The sequence below is a fragment of the Trichosurus vulpecula genome, chromosome 3 (assembly GCF_011100635.1).
Source record: "Trichosurus vulpecula isolate mTriVul1 chromosome 3, mTriVul1.pri, whole genome shotgun sequence".
In the NCBI taxonomy this organism is placed as follows: domain Eukaryota; kingdom Metazoa; phylum Chordata; class Mammalia; order Diprotodontia; family Phalangeridae; genus Trichosurus; species Trichosurus vulpecula.
In genome coordinates, this window is record NC_050575.1 from 364,538,059 (window position 1) to 364,555,204 (window position 17,146).

Genomic DNA, 17,146 nt, shown 5'->3' on the forward strand with positions numbered 1-17,146 from the left:
ATGGGTGAGGAAATAAGAACCAGAGAAGTTAAGTGACTTGTCCAAAGTCACACATATAGTAAAGGCAAAAGTCAGATCTGAATCCAGCATACCTCATTCCAAATTCAGTACTTTTAAAAAATTATGCCCCTTTTTCTCCAAGAAATTTGATCACCAGGTGATGAATATTTGCCAATATAGCAACTTATGGAGAACATCTACTAAGATAGAGAGGCAGAGAGATAGATTGGTGAGAGAGAGCAAGAACATTTATTAAGCATTTACTATATGCTAGGGACTGTGTTAAATGCTGAAGGTAAAATTACAAAAAGCACTATGATTCCTACTTTAAGGGAGTTCATATTCTAATAGGTGAAGACAAAGCATAGAAGGGATGGGAAAAAATAGGTGTGATAATAGAGGAGGTTGGACAGCCCAGAACACAAGCTGGGCTGAGAGTTGACTATGTCTAGGTCAGGCGGCGGAGCCACGATGGAGGCTGGAACCAGGGACTTGCCTAAGCTCCCCCCCAGGTCGCTCCAAACACCTATAAAAATGGCTCTGAACAAATTCTAGAGCTACAGAACCCACGAAATAGTAAAGGGAAGCAGGGCTGCAACTCAGGACAGCCTATCGTCACTGGGAAGGGTCTATCGCATGGAGCTGGGAAAGGAGCAGAGCAGAGCTCGCGTGGGCTGCACCAGGACCAAGCAGACCAGGCGCTACACGGTACAGGCATAGCGCCCTAAATCAGTGAGCTGTGGCAGTTACCAGACTTCTCAACACACAGACACCAAAGACAAAAGAGAAGGTTGGTGGGAAAAGCTGCTGGGACAGAGTGAAAGGAGTTCTCTGTGGGCCACAGCCTCAGGGGCAACAGAGGTGGTGCAGCTCTGAGGCTGCTTCTAGAGCTACAGCTGCAGTTGCTAATGGCCCCATGCCTACCAGGTGGGTGGAATTAAGCGGATTAGAGCCAGAGTGCAAAGCTTGCTTTGCCCTGCCTGGATCTGGGCTGCAATCCTGGTTGGCAGTTCTTGGGGGAGAAGGAGGGCTGGTGTGGCAGAGCTTGCTGTGTAGAAGTAGCTCTGAAAATAGCAGCACAGCCCCTCAAGCTTGGAACAAAGTACTCTCTACTCTACAAGCAGTCATACCATGATGAGAAGTTTAAGGGTCAAGTAGTTGGCTGGGAACATGAACAGTCAGTGAAAACGGTCTCAGATTCAGACTCAGAATTTGGAATCTTTTTCTGGTGACAAAGAACACCAAAACATACAGTCAGAGGAAATCAACAAAGTCAAAGAGCCTACATCAAAAGCCTTCCAGAAAAATATGAATTGGTCTTAGGCCATGGAAGAGCTCAAAAAAGATTTGGAAAAGCAAGTAAGAGAAGTAGAGGAAAAATGGGGAAGAGAAATGAGAATGATTTGAGAAAATAATGAAAAACAAGTCAATGACTTGCTAAAGGAGACCCAAAAATACTGAAGAAAATAACACCTTAAATAATAGACTAACTCCAATGGCAAAAGAGCTCCAAAAAGCCAATGAGGAGAAGAATGCCTTGAAAGGCAGAATTAGCCAAATGGAAAAGGAGGTCCAAAAGACCACTCAAGAAAATACCCCCTTAAAAATTAGATTGGAGCAAGTGGAAGCTAGTGACTTTATGAGAAATCAAGATATTATAAAGCAGAGCCAAAGGAATGAAAAAATGGAAGACAATGTGGAATATCTCATTGGAAAAACCACTGACCTAGAAAATAGATCCAGGAGAGATAATTTAAAAATTATTGGACTACCTGAAAGCCGCAATCAAAAAAGAGCCTAGATATCATCTTTGAAAAAATTATCAAGGAGAACTGCTCTGATATTCTAGAGCCAGAGGGTAAAATAGAAATTGAAAGAATCCACCAATCAGCTCCTTAAAAAGATCCCCCCAAAACCTCCTAGGAATATTGTTGTCAAATTCCAGAGCTCCCAGATCAAGGAGAAATTATTGCAAGCTTCCAGAAAGAAACAACTTGAGTATTGTGGAAACACAATTAGGATAATACAAGATCTAGCAGCTTCCACATTAAGGGATCGAAGGACTTGGAATATGATATTCCAGAGGTCAATGGATCTAGGATTAAAACCACGAATCACCTATCTGACAAAACTGAGTAGGATTTATACTAGAAATGTAGGGACAGTTTAATATCTTTAAGCATAATTGACCATTTAAATAACAAAACCAATGAAAATTGTATCATTCTATCAATAGATGCAGAAAAAGCCTCTGAGGGAGGAAGGGAGAGAATTTGGAACTCAAATTTAGAAAAAAATGAATGTTAAAATATTTTTATATGTAATTGTGAAATATTTATTAAAACAAATAAAACTATATTTCTTAAATGAAAGAATCTGAACTTCTGTTTTTAGCTTCCTCCAACATCTCCCTTGGTTCTGTACAAATTACAGGTATTGAGCTGGTTAGAAAACAATAAAATATTCGATAACTTCTTTGCTCTTCTTTTTTCCCCAGCAACAAGTCACAACATAGTATTTTTTTGGTCTCTATAGAGGATGGATAATCATAAACATTTACATTTATGTAAGCTTTATATTTTTTCCTTTCCTCTAAATCTTTGATTTGCTTTAGTTTTATACAAAAATAGTGGTTCTGCTATCTGATCAATGCAGGTAATCTCTACAATTGTAAAGATTTCAAGCTTCCCATCCTATGTATCTCTTGTCCATGACCTTTTACAAATACTTAAATGTAGATTCTACCTTAATGTGCTGGAGGGTTTATTCTTTGTTTCTTAACATTTTATGGATACTTATGAAATACCTAAGTTGTCCATTGATTTTCTCTTGCTTTTCCTATATGTCTGGCCTACCATCTTTTCCCATTATCTTTCTTATGATATCTTTCATGGTACTTCTTATAATTCATGGTTGGTAATACATTATAACCTATTATTCTCACCACATATTTCTTCATTGTCCTTTCAGTGAATCAGAATTTCAAATTCTTCAATGGAATACCATGACTTGTAGCAATATAGTATAAGCAGAGGAATATTTCTAAAAAGATGGGCCTTTTATCAGAAAAAAGGTTTGGGTCATTAAAAGCTCTCCATAGTTTCATAAATGTAACCCAGTCTATCTTCCTTATACTATCCATTTCTGTGTGCAGTTCATTGTTCACCTGCAGTATTATGCTAGATATGTGTAATGATGGTCTAACCCTACATGTTGTGCATTCAACTATCTAAGGACAGTAGGCTTATACTTTACATATATGCTTTACTCACGCCTATGGCTTTTCTAAATGGATAGTTAAGAGGAATTATTTTTAATATTATGGATCTCTTTTAGGAGGTGCTGGAGTTTTCTGGGAATTGATGCAATTAGCAGAATGTTATATCTAAGGAAAAGCATGTGAAAGACCTTCCAATTTATAAAGAATCCCTCTTTGTAATGTGCTGGATATTCTCCTTGGCCATGGCAAATCATTTTGGTGCATGCAAAACTTTCTCAATGTTTTATAATTTGCTTGATATTAATAGTCAGTCAGAGGATCATTGAATAAACTCTTCATTCCATAAAAATATACAATAAATGTAACCTAGAAAACCAGCTGAGTAAATTATTCACCTATATACTTATGAAATAATGACTTGAAACAATATACCTTTTCTTATTATATTAGAATACTGAGAATTACTTTTTAAAATGAAAATATTTCAGAAAGATGTAAAGGTCCAATTCAGTTGCTAAAGAGCAGAGTAGTGGAAGATAATGAATTTGTAATTAACATAGATTTTATCATTGATATTTGAATACTCAGAGTGAGAAATTCAAACAAATTATTATGAATAGTTTATTTGTGTAATTAACTTTTGTACATTTATGATATGATCATATTTTAATATAAACTGAAGTTTTCTAGTAACAATATTAATTCAGTTTCATATAGTGTTTCAAGATTTGCAAAACACTTTACATTACTTACCTTGTTCACCCTCATAACAGTTTTGTGAAATAGCTATATCCCCATTTTATAATGAGAAAGCTAATGCCTAAAAAGATTAAAGTACTTTCACAGGATCAGGCAGGACTGAAACCAAAGACTTAATGATATGTGAGGGTATCCTATTGACTGTACCATGCTGTTTGTCTAATTTGAGAGATATTAATATCATCATATAATTAAACAATTAAAAATTGTTAAGGACCTAAACTACCATGGGCTGAATAAAGGTTAATATAAACATAAAAATGGTGTTACTTCTGGGGTGTATTAGAAGGCTCAGTGAATCTGGTATCAGATCACCTGGGTTTATATTCAAAATATGGTTATTACATGTGTGATCTTTGACAAGTTACTTTGTTCTCTGGACCTCAACCTTTTATCTGTAAAATGAGATATTTGGTGTAGATATTAAAGGGCTCCTCCAAGTCTAAATCCTGAGATCTTAAGGAATTAGCATTCTATTGGGAAGGATATGATATGTGTACAGTAATGTGTGGAGTCCAGATGATGTGAGTTCAAATACTGCTTCAGGTACTTACTGGCTGTGTGCCCTGGGCAAATGTCTCAATCTCTGTGTGCCTTATTTTACTCATATATTAAATGAGGGAGTTGTACTTGATGGCTTCTAAATCCCCTTCCAGCTCTAAACCTATTATGCTATGGTCCTATGAAGGAGAATAATGTGAAATAAAACTCTAAATCTGGTTGGAGACAAAAGTGTGAGGACTTTAATATTAGGTTTAATTAGGTATTTTATCTGACAGACAATAGGGAGTATTGAAGATTTGTTTTAGCAGGACAGTGATTAGGCCTCTGTCTAATAAAGATTATTTTGGAAGTCTTGTGAAGGATGGGTTGGGTGAAAGAGCAAGTGGAGAGAGAGAAATTAGTTAGGTCACTAATGTCATAGTCAAGAAGAGAGAGCTAATGAAGGTCAGAATTAAGATTGTGGAAATGGGATTGGAGAGAAGAGGATGAATGTGAACAATGTTGTGAATATAGAATTTACCCAACTTTCCAATTGATTAAAAATGGGGGTGAGAAAGAAAACAATATCTTAGGATGACTGAGATTTTGAGTTTGATTTAATGGTGGTACCATCAACAGGGACCTTGGAGGAGGGTTGGGTTGAGGAAGAGAGATGACAAGTTCAGTTTTGGACCTGTTGAATTTGAGGTTCTGACAGGACTCTCAGAGTGGAAATGTCTAGGAGACAAGCAAAGATACAAGACTGAGGTTCAGAGAAGAGGTTAGGACTGGATCTGTAGATCTGAACATCATTTTTTGGAGAGATCGTAATTGAGCCTATGGAAGCAGATAAGAACCTCAGGGTGCTAGAGGAGGGAGAAGAGAGCCTAAGATATAACTTGGCATACAATTATAATTATTTTGAGGGAGTTGGATGATGGTCTAGAAAAGGACATTGAGAAGTAGCAATGTGTAGGAGAATAAAGAGGACAATGTCACTGAAGCAAAGGGAATTGAGAGTAGCCAAGAAGAGTGGATAGTCAACTGGGTCAAAAGCTGTACAAAGGTCAAATATAATAAGCAATGAAAAATCCCATTGGATTTTGAAAATAAAGTAGTATTAAAGAACTCATCAGAAATCAGTTTCAATAAAGTGGAGTTTGAAAGTCAAATTGCAAAGGGTTGAGCAGTGATTGGGTGTTAAGGAAGTATAGGGAGTGAATATAGATGACTCTTCAGAGTAAAAAGAGAAAGTTAGAAGAGCAACAATTTGAGAAGATGGCAACATCAGGAACTGTTTTCTTTTTTTAGGATGGGGGTGCCTGAGCATGTTTTTAGATAATTAGTAAGGAGCCAGTAGATAGGAAAGGACTGAAAATAAGATAAGGTATGATAGTGTAAGATTAGGGTCTTCCATCTCCATACCAATTAATTTAATTCCAGAAGGACCAGACTCATCAACTGAATCAAACTAAAGTGCAAACTATGTTTGATATGTGTATGTATATGTACACCTGTATATATGCACATGCATGCATATGTATACATGTATTACATGTATATATACACATACATGTGTGTCTGTGCATAGACATATAGACACATATACATACATATATACACGTGTACACACACATATGGAATTGCACATTCCAGTAGAAGGCTAGTTTAGTGGTATAAGAACAACAACGAAGCTTCTGAGAGGCAATCACCTAAGGGAAAGAGAGAGTTTTTCTTTCTCCTTTCCCTGGCCTTACCTCTTCCCCCCAGGTAATTTTGTGAGTTCTTTGGTTTGTTCTTCATTTTTAAAGAGGACCATGACGTCAGGGAAATGATGACATTTCTTTCACTTGACTTTGATTTGAGTGAGGGAGGGTTCTGCAAGGTCACCAGCCTCACTTTCTCCTCCACAGCTATCTGGGTCAAGTGGCCAGATATTCATTAGGATAATTGGAGATGGCCCAGGATACAATGTGTGAGTTCCACATATCCAGCAGAGACATCAGAGGTCCAACTGGTAACTAGATTCAGTAAAAGAGTCTCCTGGAGCCAGTAGCAATGGTTGCTAGAGTGGTAGTGGCCAATGACAAAGCAATCATCTTAAGACAATGACTCAAGAATGACAGTAACTTCAGGGATCATGGCCTCTCTTGAATGAAAGAGATACGAGTTATGGGCCTCAAAAAGGGATCTACTCTCAGAGCCCAGGAGTGAGCTACACTTAAGGGGAACCCCCATGAGGAGTCCACAAAGGGAGAAAAGGACTTCAAGTAATCAGGAGCTGAAAGATACCCCATTGCCACATGCGATTTCTACATGTGTTCCTCACTATTATTTTAATATAAATTTGATTCAACTTTCCTCAGAGGCTTTGAATGTGAAAGGGAAGAATGCACCTCAAGTTTTGGGGGAATTTTTAAGAAGTATCCTTGCTGTGCCTTCTAAAAGTTAAGTGAGACTACTGTCTGAAAATGAGAAGTTTACCAATGGGAGATTTCAAATAATGGTGTTATAATACCCCATCTCCTCAGGGTTACCCCTAGAATTCTGAGGGAATCAGTAGTCACCCACTCCTTTGGAAACCCAATCTGCCATTGCCAGTGTGAGTCGGGAGAATGGGCCCAAAGGGCCCAATAAAAGTAGAAATGAATGTGAATAAATAATTGATGACAAGCTCTTGGAGGAGGAAAGAGGTGGGTAGGAACAAGATCACAAATTTAAATATTAGCCTCGGGAAAGGAAAATGATATCTCTAAAAAAATGAACCAATGGTATCATTATATAGTGAGAACCAAATGAGTGTTATAGGCAATAACTATGCTAGAGGATTTCAGGAGGAATCACACATACATAAATATGTACCTACATATACATAGGCATGCACATATAGGTGTGTACATATACATACATATGTGTGTGTTTATTTTCTTGACTGTAAGGGCTTTGCAGGAGAGAAGTGGGGCTTGATCTAGTTTTTGAGCTTTTGATATATGGGTAAGATTAAAATAAATAATAATATCTAATATTCATATAGCACTTACTATGTACCATATATTATACTGAGTGGATAGTTATTATGTCATTAGATCCTCACAATAGACCTGGGAGGTAGATGCCATTATTAACGTCATTTTACAGATGAGGAAAGTGAGACAAACAAAAGTTAAGGGTAGTGTGCAGGGTCACACGGCTAGTCAGTATTGGAAATTGGATTTGAACTCAGGTCTTTCTGACTTTGCCTTGGTGCTCTAGCCACTGTACTCCCTAACTGCCTGATAAATAAGGAATAATTTGTGAAGAACTAGTGTGAGCAAACATTGAGGGAAAATTAGTCAATGTCTGTTTAGTGACAATGGCAAGACTTGTCTAGCTAGCAAAAGCACATTTTGTAGGAAGTTATCTATATCTATTTGTAGATTTTGTGGGAGGGGTATAAGGAATGGGACTGTGATTTCATTGGTTTTGCAAACTCTCAGGTGAAGAAAATCTGTCAATGCGTTTTGGCACTTTCTATGCAAGTTAGAGACTTGCCCAGAACACTGAGAGATTAAGGGACTTCTCTAGGTTTACAGAACCAAATATGCGTCAGAGGTGTAATTTTCTGGCTCTGAGGCTGCCCCTTTATCAGCTGTATCATGATGTCTCTCCTACATATGTGAACATGTCCATATACATACAAACATATGCACACTAGCACTCATATGTACATATGCATTCATACATATGTATATGTGAGTATATGTGTATGTATGTGTTTGTGTGTGTTTGTTAAGACTTTGCTCTGAAGGAAGTTTATAATCTAAGAGCTTATGGTTTCTCTAGTAAGAGTGTATTTGCACAAATCTACATTAAATTCAATCCATAAATATGATACAGACCTAGCTTTCACAGAAGCTTATGATATAACACAGAGAGATATTCACAAATAACTATTATAGAAAAAAGACTAAAATAAATGTAAAATAAAAGTCCAGGTTAAGTCCTATGAGAGCTCCAAGGAGGGAGGGATTAGTCTCATTAGGACGGGGAAAGAGAAGTCAGGAAAGGCTTTATGCAGGAGGTAAGACCTCAGCTGGACCCGGAAAGAAGGGAGGAATTCCAAGATATTAATAGGCAAGGGGATAATTGATAGTATGGGAGGCAGCATGGAGCAGTGGCTAGAACATTGGCCATAAAATGAGGGAGATTATGATTCAAAATCACCTTTGGATACTTAGTAGTCCTATAACCTTACAAGTAGTCACTTTTCTGATCCTCAGATTCCTCCTCCCTAAAATAGCGGTCATACCTAAACTTAAAAGATTAGTGTAGGGTTTAGATTATATTTGTAGTGTCCCCCTCTGGGTCTACTTTCCCAGCTCATACTTGTACTTGTAGTTTGGGTTTCCCAGAGAGGTGACTTACTATTCCTACTTTCAAGATTTTAGGTCTAGTTAATGTAGAAGGGTGGGTTTTTCTAGTACTCATTCATGGATCTCCAAGGATGTTCTTCCCACAGTGAGCCAACTGAACTCTATTGCCTTTTAGAAAAGGGATTTACTAAGAAAGCATATCAACAACTGTGTTAAAAAAACAACCTTTTTATTCCAATCTGGGATTCATTCTCATTTTATACACACAATTTCCATGAACAGAGTTGCCTCAGACTTAAAGTACAAAGCTGTACCTGTTGGAGAAACACTTATGACAAAGGGGCACTTCATGATTGCTGGAAAAAGTGGTCATTTTCTCCCTTCATGGAGTCTTCAACAAGTTCCCTTTAGGTTTAGCTCCCTCCTGGGCAGGGAAGTTGGTTTGGTTGTGAGAGTCTGCTGAGTTCATAGCTGGGACTAGTGAAGAGGTAACACTTCTGGAAGGTGTCTTCCTTTAGTTTGCTCTTACTCTTCCCAAATGTGTCCTTTGTATGACTTTTTGCTCTTGATACATCTTTATCTCTCTTTTTCATCTCTCTTAGCCACTGATACTGTGGGAAATACCTCAGCCAACTCCCCTGGGCCTCCCAGAACATTTGGGCCCTTGGAAGATCACAGAGTTGCCATTTGGACAATTCCATCTTAGGATAGTCATTCATTGCATATCTGAAAAAACAAACGCAAAAGAATCAGAGGCAACCATATGCCCATGTCTTTCAGCTGTGTTTGAAGAAGGGCATCCCCCATACAATTTTTGGGATGCTGTAAAGGCATCATCATACTTTGAAACTGGAGGAAGAAAAGGGCCGAGATGGTGGTCACCTCTTTGGGATATCAATGGAATACTGGATCAGCAAGTAAATGGGGACTCACCCTAACAATGAGCGATAAAAACTGCGAGATTATTGTGCACAGCATAAGGAATTTTGTAATGATTATCAACTATGAAAAACTTGGCTACTCTTCTTAATGCAATGTTCCAAAACAGTTTCAAAGGACTCATGATAAAAGAAAAATGCAGTAGGTCCATAGAGAGAACTGATGAATTCTGAGTGCAAATTGAAGTATAATGTTTTTGCTATCTTTTTTGTGATATGGCTAATATGAAAATAGGAATTATTTCACATGTACAATGGATATATTTTTTGCCTTCTCAATGGGTGATGGAAGAGTGGGAAGGAAAGAATCTGGAACTCAAAAGTTTACAAAAATAGGTTAAAATAAATAATAATAAAAATAATTGCTAAGTCTTTCAAAGTTATTTCTCTTTATGGTATTTTTTTTGTTTTTGTGAAAATTGTTTTCCTAGGTCCACTAAATGCACTTCACATTACTTCATACATGTCTTCCAAGGTTTCTCTAAAGCCATCAACTTTGCAATGTCTTGTATCATTCTATCTTATACACACACATGCACACATATAAACAGATATATGTGTATATATACATACATGCATACATACATATTATATATATATATACATATATATCACAACTTGTTCAGTCATCATCCAATTAATAGATGCTTCCTCAGTTTCTAATTCTTAGCCACCACAAAAAAGTCCCCTTTCTCTTTCTTCAGTCTCTTTGGGGGTATATAAAAAATAGCAGTATAATAAGGCATGCACAATTTAATAGCTTTTTTAGCCATAGGTCCAAATTGCCTTTTAAACTGTCTGGAATGGTTCACAATTCCACTACAAATGCATCAATGTACCTCTTTCCCCACAGCCCCTGCAATATTTGCTATTTTCTCTTTTTATTAGCTCTGCCAATCTAACAGATCGAGTTACCCCAGAGTTGTTTTAATGTGCATTTCTCTAATTACGTGATGTAGAACATTTTTAAATATGGCTATTGATATCTTCTGAACTAGCCCTTCATTTTAGCTCTGTATAGTTTTTCTATTTCAAATGTGTTTCTTGTAAACAACAGATTGTTGGATTCATATTTCTAATCCATTCTGCTATCCTTTATTTTATAATTGAGTTCATCCCAGGTATAAGTTATTATTGCTTAAGATGCATTTCTCTGTATCCTATTCTCTTTTACCTTCCTTTTCTTTGTTTCCTGTCCTGAGATCTCTGCCTTGTCCAGTACTTCTTGCCTTGGTGCCCAGTCTTGACCTGTTTTGTTTCCTGAAATGCTCTCTCCACAGTGCTACTCCTGGTTAGACCCGGTTCTCAGTGTTAACAGCCCTCTCTGTCTGTCTCCCTAAGCTGATTTGGGCTGGATAAATGAATCACTATGACTCTTTCTTGGATTTCCTGATCAGAATTTGGTTTGGTGCATTTTTTAAATCTTTGTGGAGGATGTGTTGCGGACAAGCTAGGCTATAGTTTCTCCTGCTACTTTGCTATCTTTAGTCTACATCAATAATTGCATTATCAAAAGATAGCTTTCTTTTGTTGATTTTGTTATGGTAAATTTAGTACAATGTACCATTGTATCTCTATCTTGGATTGTGTGTTCTATCCAAAGAAACATTGCAGGATACATGAATGAAATATGTTTCAATTGGAAAAAAAAAAACATAAAAACATACTGCATTTGTAATCAGATGAATTGGATTTAAATTCTAGCTTTGCCACTTTGAACTTCTACATTTTTAAAAAAGTGTAACCACTTTTGATGCTTACCTAAATGTGATGTTGCACTGATAAAATGAAAAGGAGATTGGAACAAATAATTGTCTGGTAATTCCATCAATGAAGACTGACAATCGCCATAATTTTCAATGGAGTCCTCAATGTTTCTCTAATTTTTTTTTTCTCATCGAGATATTTGCCCAATTCTTTCTATACAAATGGCTTGAGGAAGTCTCTTAAATCCTCTGGGCCTCAGTTTCCTTAGCTGTAAGTGAAGGTTGACTAGATTGCTTCCAAAGCCCTTTAAATTCTAAATTTATGATTTTATGATGTGGTTCTGGGTCCCTCCACATTTTTCACTTTAGACCAGGCTGATCAGAAGAAATGGCAATAGCAAGTTAATTCAGTAGAAAGCACTTTATAAAACCTGAGAAGACTTATATGAAGTGATACAAAGCAGTGATCAGAACCAGGAGAAAGTTATACACAATAATAGAAGTTTGTAATGATCAATGGTAAAAAAACAAAAAACAAAAAAAACCTTAGATATTCTGATCAAGACAGTGATCCAAAACAATTCCAAAAGACTCTTGATGAAAAATCATCTGTCTTCAGGAAGATAACTGATGAATCCTGAGTATAGATGGAACCATATTTCTTTTACTTTCTTTATTTTTCTTGCTTTTTGCAACATTGCTAAAATGGAAATGTATTTGCATGGTAGCATAATTGCTATCATGTCACTTGTCTTGGCCTTCTCAATGGGCAGGGACTGGAGAGGGAGAGAGAACTTGAATCTCATTTTTTTAAAAATGAATGCTCAAAATAAATTACTTTATAAATATTGAACTGTATAAATGTGAGTGGCTATTATTCTACCTAGAGGGGCAGTTGTTAACAGTATTACAAATTTAGAGCTAGAGGAGACTTTAGAGATCATTTATTCCATTCCCTGCATTATACTGAGGCTAAGAAAGGTTATGTGACTTGCCTAAGGTCACAGGGGTACTATCACTGGCAGGATTTCAAATCTAGTCTTTTGACTTCACATCTAATACCCTTTCCACTGTACTATCTTGCCAAATGATACATTCTCCCACTGGGGAGAGGCTCCCTGACACATGCCAAGAGCTTGGAGAAAGTGTATTCTCTCTCACACAGTTTCAGAAGAGAAAGAGGAGAGAATTTCTTTAATGACAAATCCTTAAAGCTCTTGTCATCTGAGCTTCAGTGAGTGAAAAGGAATAAGGCTGGTTCCTGGAAGTAGCCAGGCACTGAACCACAAACAAATTATTTTTCTATTTTTTCCTTTCTGGTAGAAGTACATATATTTTGCTTAAGGCAATGATGAGCTAAAGTACCCATAAATATACTTAGGCATTGTGTGATACTGAAACAGCTCATAATTCCTTTCTTTCCATAGTTTGAATGATCTTTAATCTCAATCCATAAAGTTTTATCTACAACATGTCAGGCACTGTCCTTGGTGCTGTAGATATAAAGATAAACATGGGTGGAAAATCCTGTTCCATTAAGGAATTTACAGTCAATAAGCAGAGACAACACATATACATGTAAGCATAAAGTTTTTGGTATTGTATTAAAAACTTTTCATCTAATATAAACTCTATAGATTAGCATATAAAGAGATCATATTGATCTGAGGTTCCTTATATTGACCCCAGGCTAAAAGCTGGCTAACTGTTATAACAGGATGTGGTTACTTAAATCTCTAGAGAGAAAAGTAGCAGGAAGATAGGGGTAATAGCAGAAGAAAAAAATAAGTCACTTAGTCACTCAACAACCATTTGTGTGTGAAACATTATAGTAATTTTGTGGGATACAAAGAAAAAGAAAATCCTTATCCTCATGGAGCTCTCCTAATGAGGGAGCATGAAAATACTATATATCTATGTGTATATATATATATATATACATACATACATATACATACATATATAAACATAGACATACATGTATACCTGTGTATATATGTACTTGTGTGTATATACATATACACACATATATACACATACATACATACTATACATATACATATACACACATATACACATACATAAGCACATACATACATACATATATATAAAACAGTGGAAGATAATCTCAGAGAAAAATCACTAGTAACTGAGTGAACCAGGAGGGCCTCTTATAGAAAGTGGAATTTGGTGTAGTACTTGATGAAAGCTAGTTGGGAGGTAGAGATGAGCAAGGAGAGAATTCCAGGAAAAAGAAAGACATCCAATGAAAATGCAAGAGATGGAATGTCATGTGCATGGGACAGCGAGGATTCCTGTGTCACTAGATTGGGGAAGTAAGGACTAGTCTCCTGACTAGACAAGACAAAAGGTACACCTATTCGGGCCTCAGTAAGTTAGGAGTGAATCTTTGATAATATAAATTACAGACGAGTTGTCAATCTGCATTGGTGGAAGGAGTTTTCATACTCAGGAGTTCCCCATTTGGATGATATTACAGATCTAGATCTCCTCATCCTCTCAAATCCACTACTCTCACATTCAAGAAAAATATTAGTGTGTTTGTATATAGATGCAAAAATCTTCCTTTATTTTAGTCCCTCCCCCCAACATTCTTTTGTTGGACAATTTTTCATTTCTGGTTGACAAACTTTGTGCTACAATGAAAAAATATTACATCCTAATTCTCACTTTGTTTTATACCATAATAAATATTATGAAACATTTGAATGACAACCTGAACTGAGCTATCAACTATTAATACCAATACAATGATGATATTAAAACCACACTAGTGTAAAAGACCTACTTCCAGAACTGAGCCATTAGAATAATATATCTTTTGTGAAAATGTACATGGCAAACTCCATAGCTTTGTTTCTGATGGTCCTCACACCATGTGCAGAAGCATGAAAAAAGGACATTAAATCAATCTGAGTCCAAGATTTCCCCATTTTTATTGATTTGTGTTTAACCTTTATGAGCAAACTTTCAAAACTAATCCCTTAAATTGTGCTTCAAAATTGTGTGCCAGCTCATGCAGCAAAAGTCACATTTTTAGACATGAAGTAGTAGGTTTTGAAGTGCCAAGGTACCATAACATTTCTAGGTTTTCATGTACCTTTTTCATTTTTTTTCACTTTAAAAATATCTCATTAGTTAAAACATCTCAATGGCTTTTTTGTGGCTGCCAATAATTTGAATTCACTGGAGAACTGAATGACTAAGGTAAGGTCATGTAAGACTTGGCTCAGGTTCAGGGACATTATGCCTAATAATATACTTTGTGGGAAAAGTTAAATTATGTGGACTATTTCCCCCCCTTTCTCACCCAATTTTGTTTGCTAGGGACTGTATAAGATTCCTATGATGGATTGCTGATTATCACAATCTATAGGTGATGAGCCTGTGAAGTGAAAGTTGAAAGGAGGGGAAAGATTTCTTGAGAAAGAATTACAAAAAAGATTCAGTCATGGCTAAGAGATAAGGGAAAGCTGAGCTTGAAATGAAGCAGTGCTGAAACACACCACAACTCTACAAATCTTATCATGCTTTGCCTACAAAGGATAGATTTAGGGAGGGGTTTGAGAACAGAAGTAGTAATGGGGAGATGCAATAAGAACAGCTATAGAGGAAGGCCAGTAAAATAAATGAAACACAGAGAGAGGTGTGTGGTGGTAGGAAGATCTGGTATACTGTGAAATGCGCTGACTAAAGCAGATACTTCCCACCCCATTTCACCCCCAAGAAATAAGTTTTAGAATGACAGTAGGTCAGGACTCATTACTATAAAAGAGGTCTATTGTTGCAATGTCAAATTTGATTTTGATTTAATCATTGACATAGAAGATATTCTACTAGGTAGAAAGTTGAAATAGGTGGTCTTGACATCCCTCTACCTCTAAGATTCTATAATAATTTCTCCCTGTATCATGATAAATTGCTCTCACATAGTTTTTGAAATTAAATAACCTCACATTTATATGGTATTTTAAGGATATGCCACAAATTTTGTTTAGGTATGCTAAGAATTGTATAGAATTTATGATTGTAATTTCATGTGCATGCATGAGCCACACAATCTCCTTCGGTGTAATCATAACAAAGAATAATACTGTGACACCAGCAAAAGTGTGAGAATCATTGACTTTAAGGTTTGCTAAATACTTTCTCAAAACAATACTTAAAAGTTAGGTTGTACAGATATTATTTCTATTTTACAGAGGAGACAACGGAACCTCAGTAAATATGGAAGCTGAGATTTGAACCTTAGTCTGTGACCCCAAGTATCAGAGTTTTTCTACATCAGGCTGCCAACAACAACATCAGAAGCCCACATTTCTATAACACCTTAAATTTTAATGTACTTTCCTTTGCCACCATGATTCAGATGCCTTCTAGTCCTGGAATTTCCCTCAGTGCCTCAATCTTCTCCCCTAGAACATCCCTCTGCCATGCCAACCCCCTTTTTCTCCATGACGAGTTCCTTCAAGATTTTAAGGATATTCCCAGGTTGGCCATGCTTTATTTCTCTCCAAGCTGTGCTTTTGAATCTATGGATATTGCCATCATGTTCCTGCATGGGTACCTTCCACCTTCCATATTTCCCTCACTGACTCTAACTGAATTCTACCCCTTTTTGTCTCCTTTTTGTATCTTATATTTCCATATTAGAATGTAAAATGGAAACTGAAAATTGATGTGTGTGTGTGTGTGTGTGTGTGTGTGTGTGTGTGTGTGTGTGAAGGTATCTGGCAAGGAAGTGTGATTTCAAAGTCCAGAATAGAGGGGAAAAACGCTGGGCCTTTTTTATTAATAAGAAAAGGGGTTCCAACCTTGCAAACAAGATATTCCATGGTGAGTTGGCCACATGAGTGGTAGCATGGTACAGGGTGAAGAGACCCTAGGCTCTGAGAGAAGGTCCAGCATAAAAGAGAAGTAGAGATATGATTTTGAAATCAAGGAGGTCAGGAACAGGCCTAGGAGAGGAATGAACTCAGAGTTACTTAGTTCAAGACTCAGGCACTGCCCTTCATGAGGAAGAAGATTTCTTTAATAGTGTACTTTTAAGAAAAGCTCCTTTAAAAAGAATCAGCCTTAATACAAGGGGTAAGAAGATCTGCTCTTTGCTAACTTTCTCATATTTTTTGAGTAGCCCAGAGGGTGCATGTCTGAAGTGAAAGGGCAGTATTTGATGAACAATTCTGCAGTGTCCTCTTCAAGAGAAGTCCAATAAACTATTTGGCTATTCTGTGTTCCTGAATGTATTAATGGACTCTTTGTGTATTATGTATTTTGGGTGTGGGAAATATCCCAAAAAACACATTATAATTTTGGTGCTTAAATAGAAGCAGAGACCTCTCTTCCTACACTTGGGGAAACCTATAAAAGCCAAACTAAGCTTTAGTCTTTATTCCTTTCTTTTTACTTCAGAATGAGGTCAATAAGCTAATGGGAGAAATTGAATCTCTTGTACTTGTAGATCAACCTCCAGGAAAAAAAAGAACTCTGTCTGTTAGAGCCTAAAGTCTTTTAGGACCCTGGATCCCTTGGGATATGACACTGAAGTAAAGAATAAAACTGCCTACTGTGTTTCAATTTTAGTTTATATGCTTTCTTACCTGAATAAAGTAGCTGCTAAAACTTAGCTGACTCATTAATTCTTTGAATGTTAAAAATTTCTTCAAG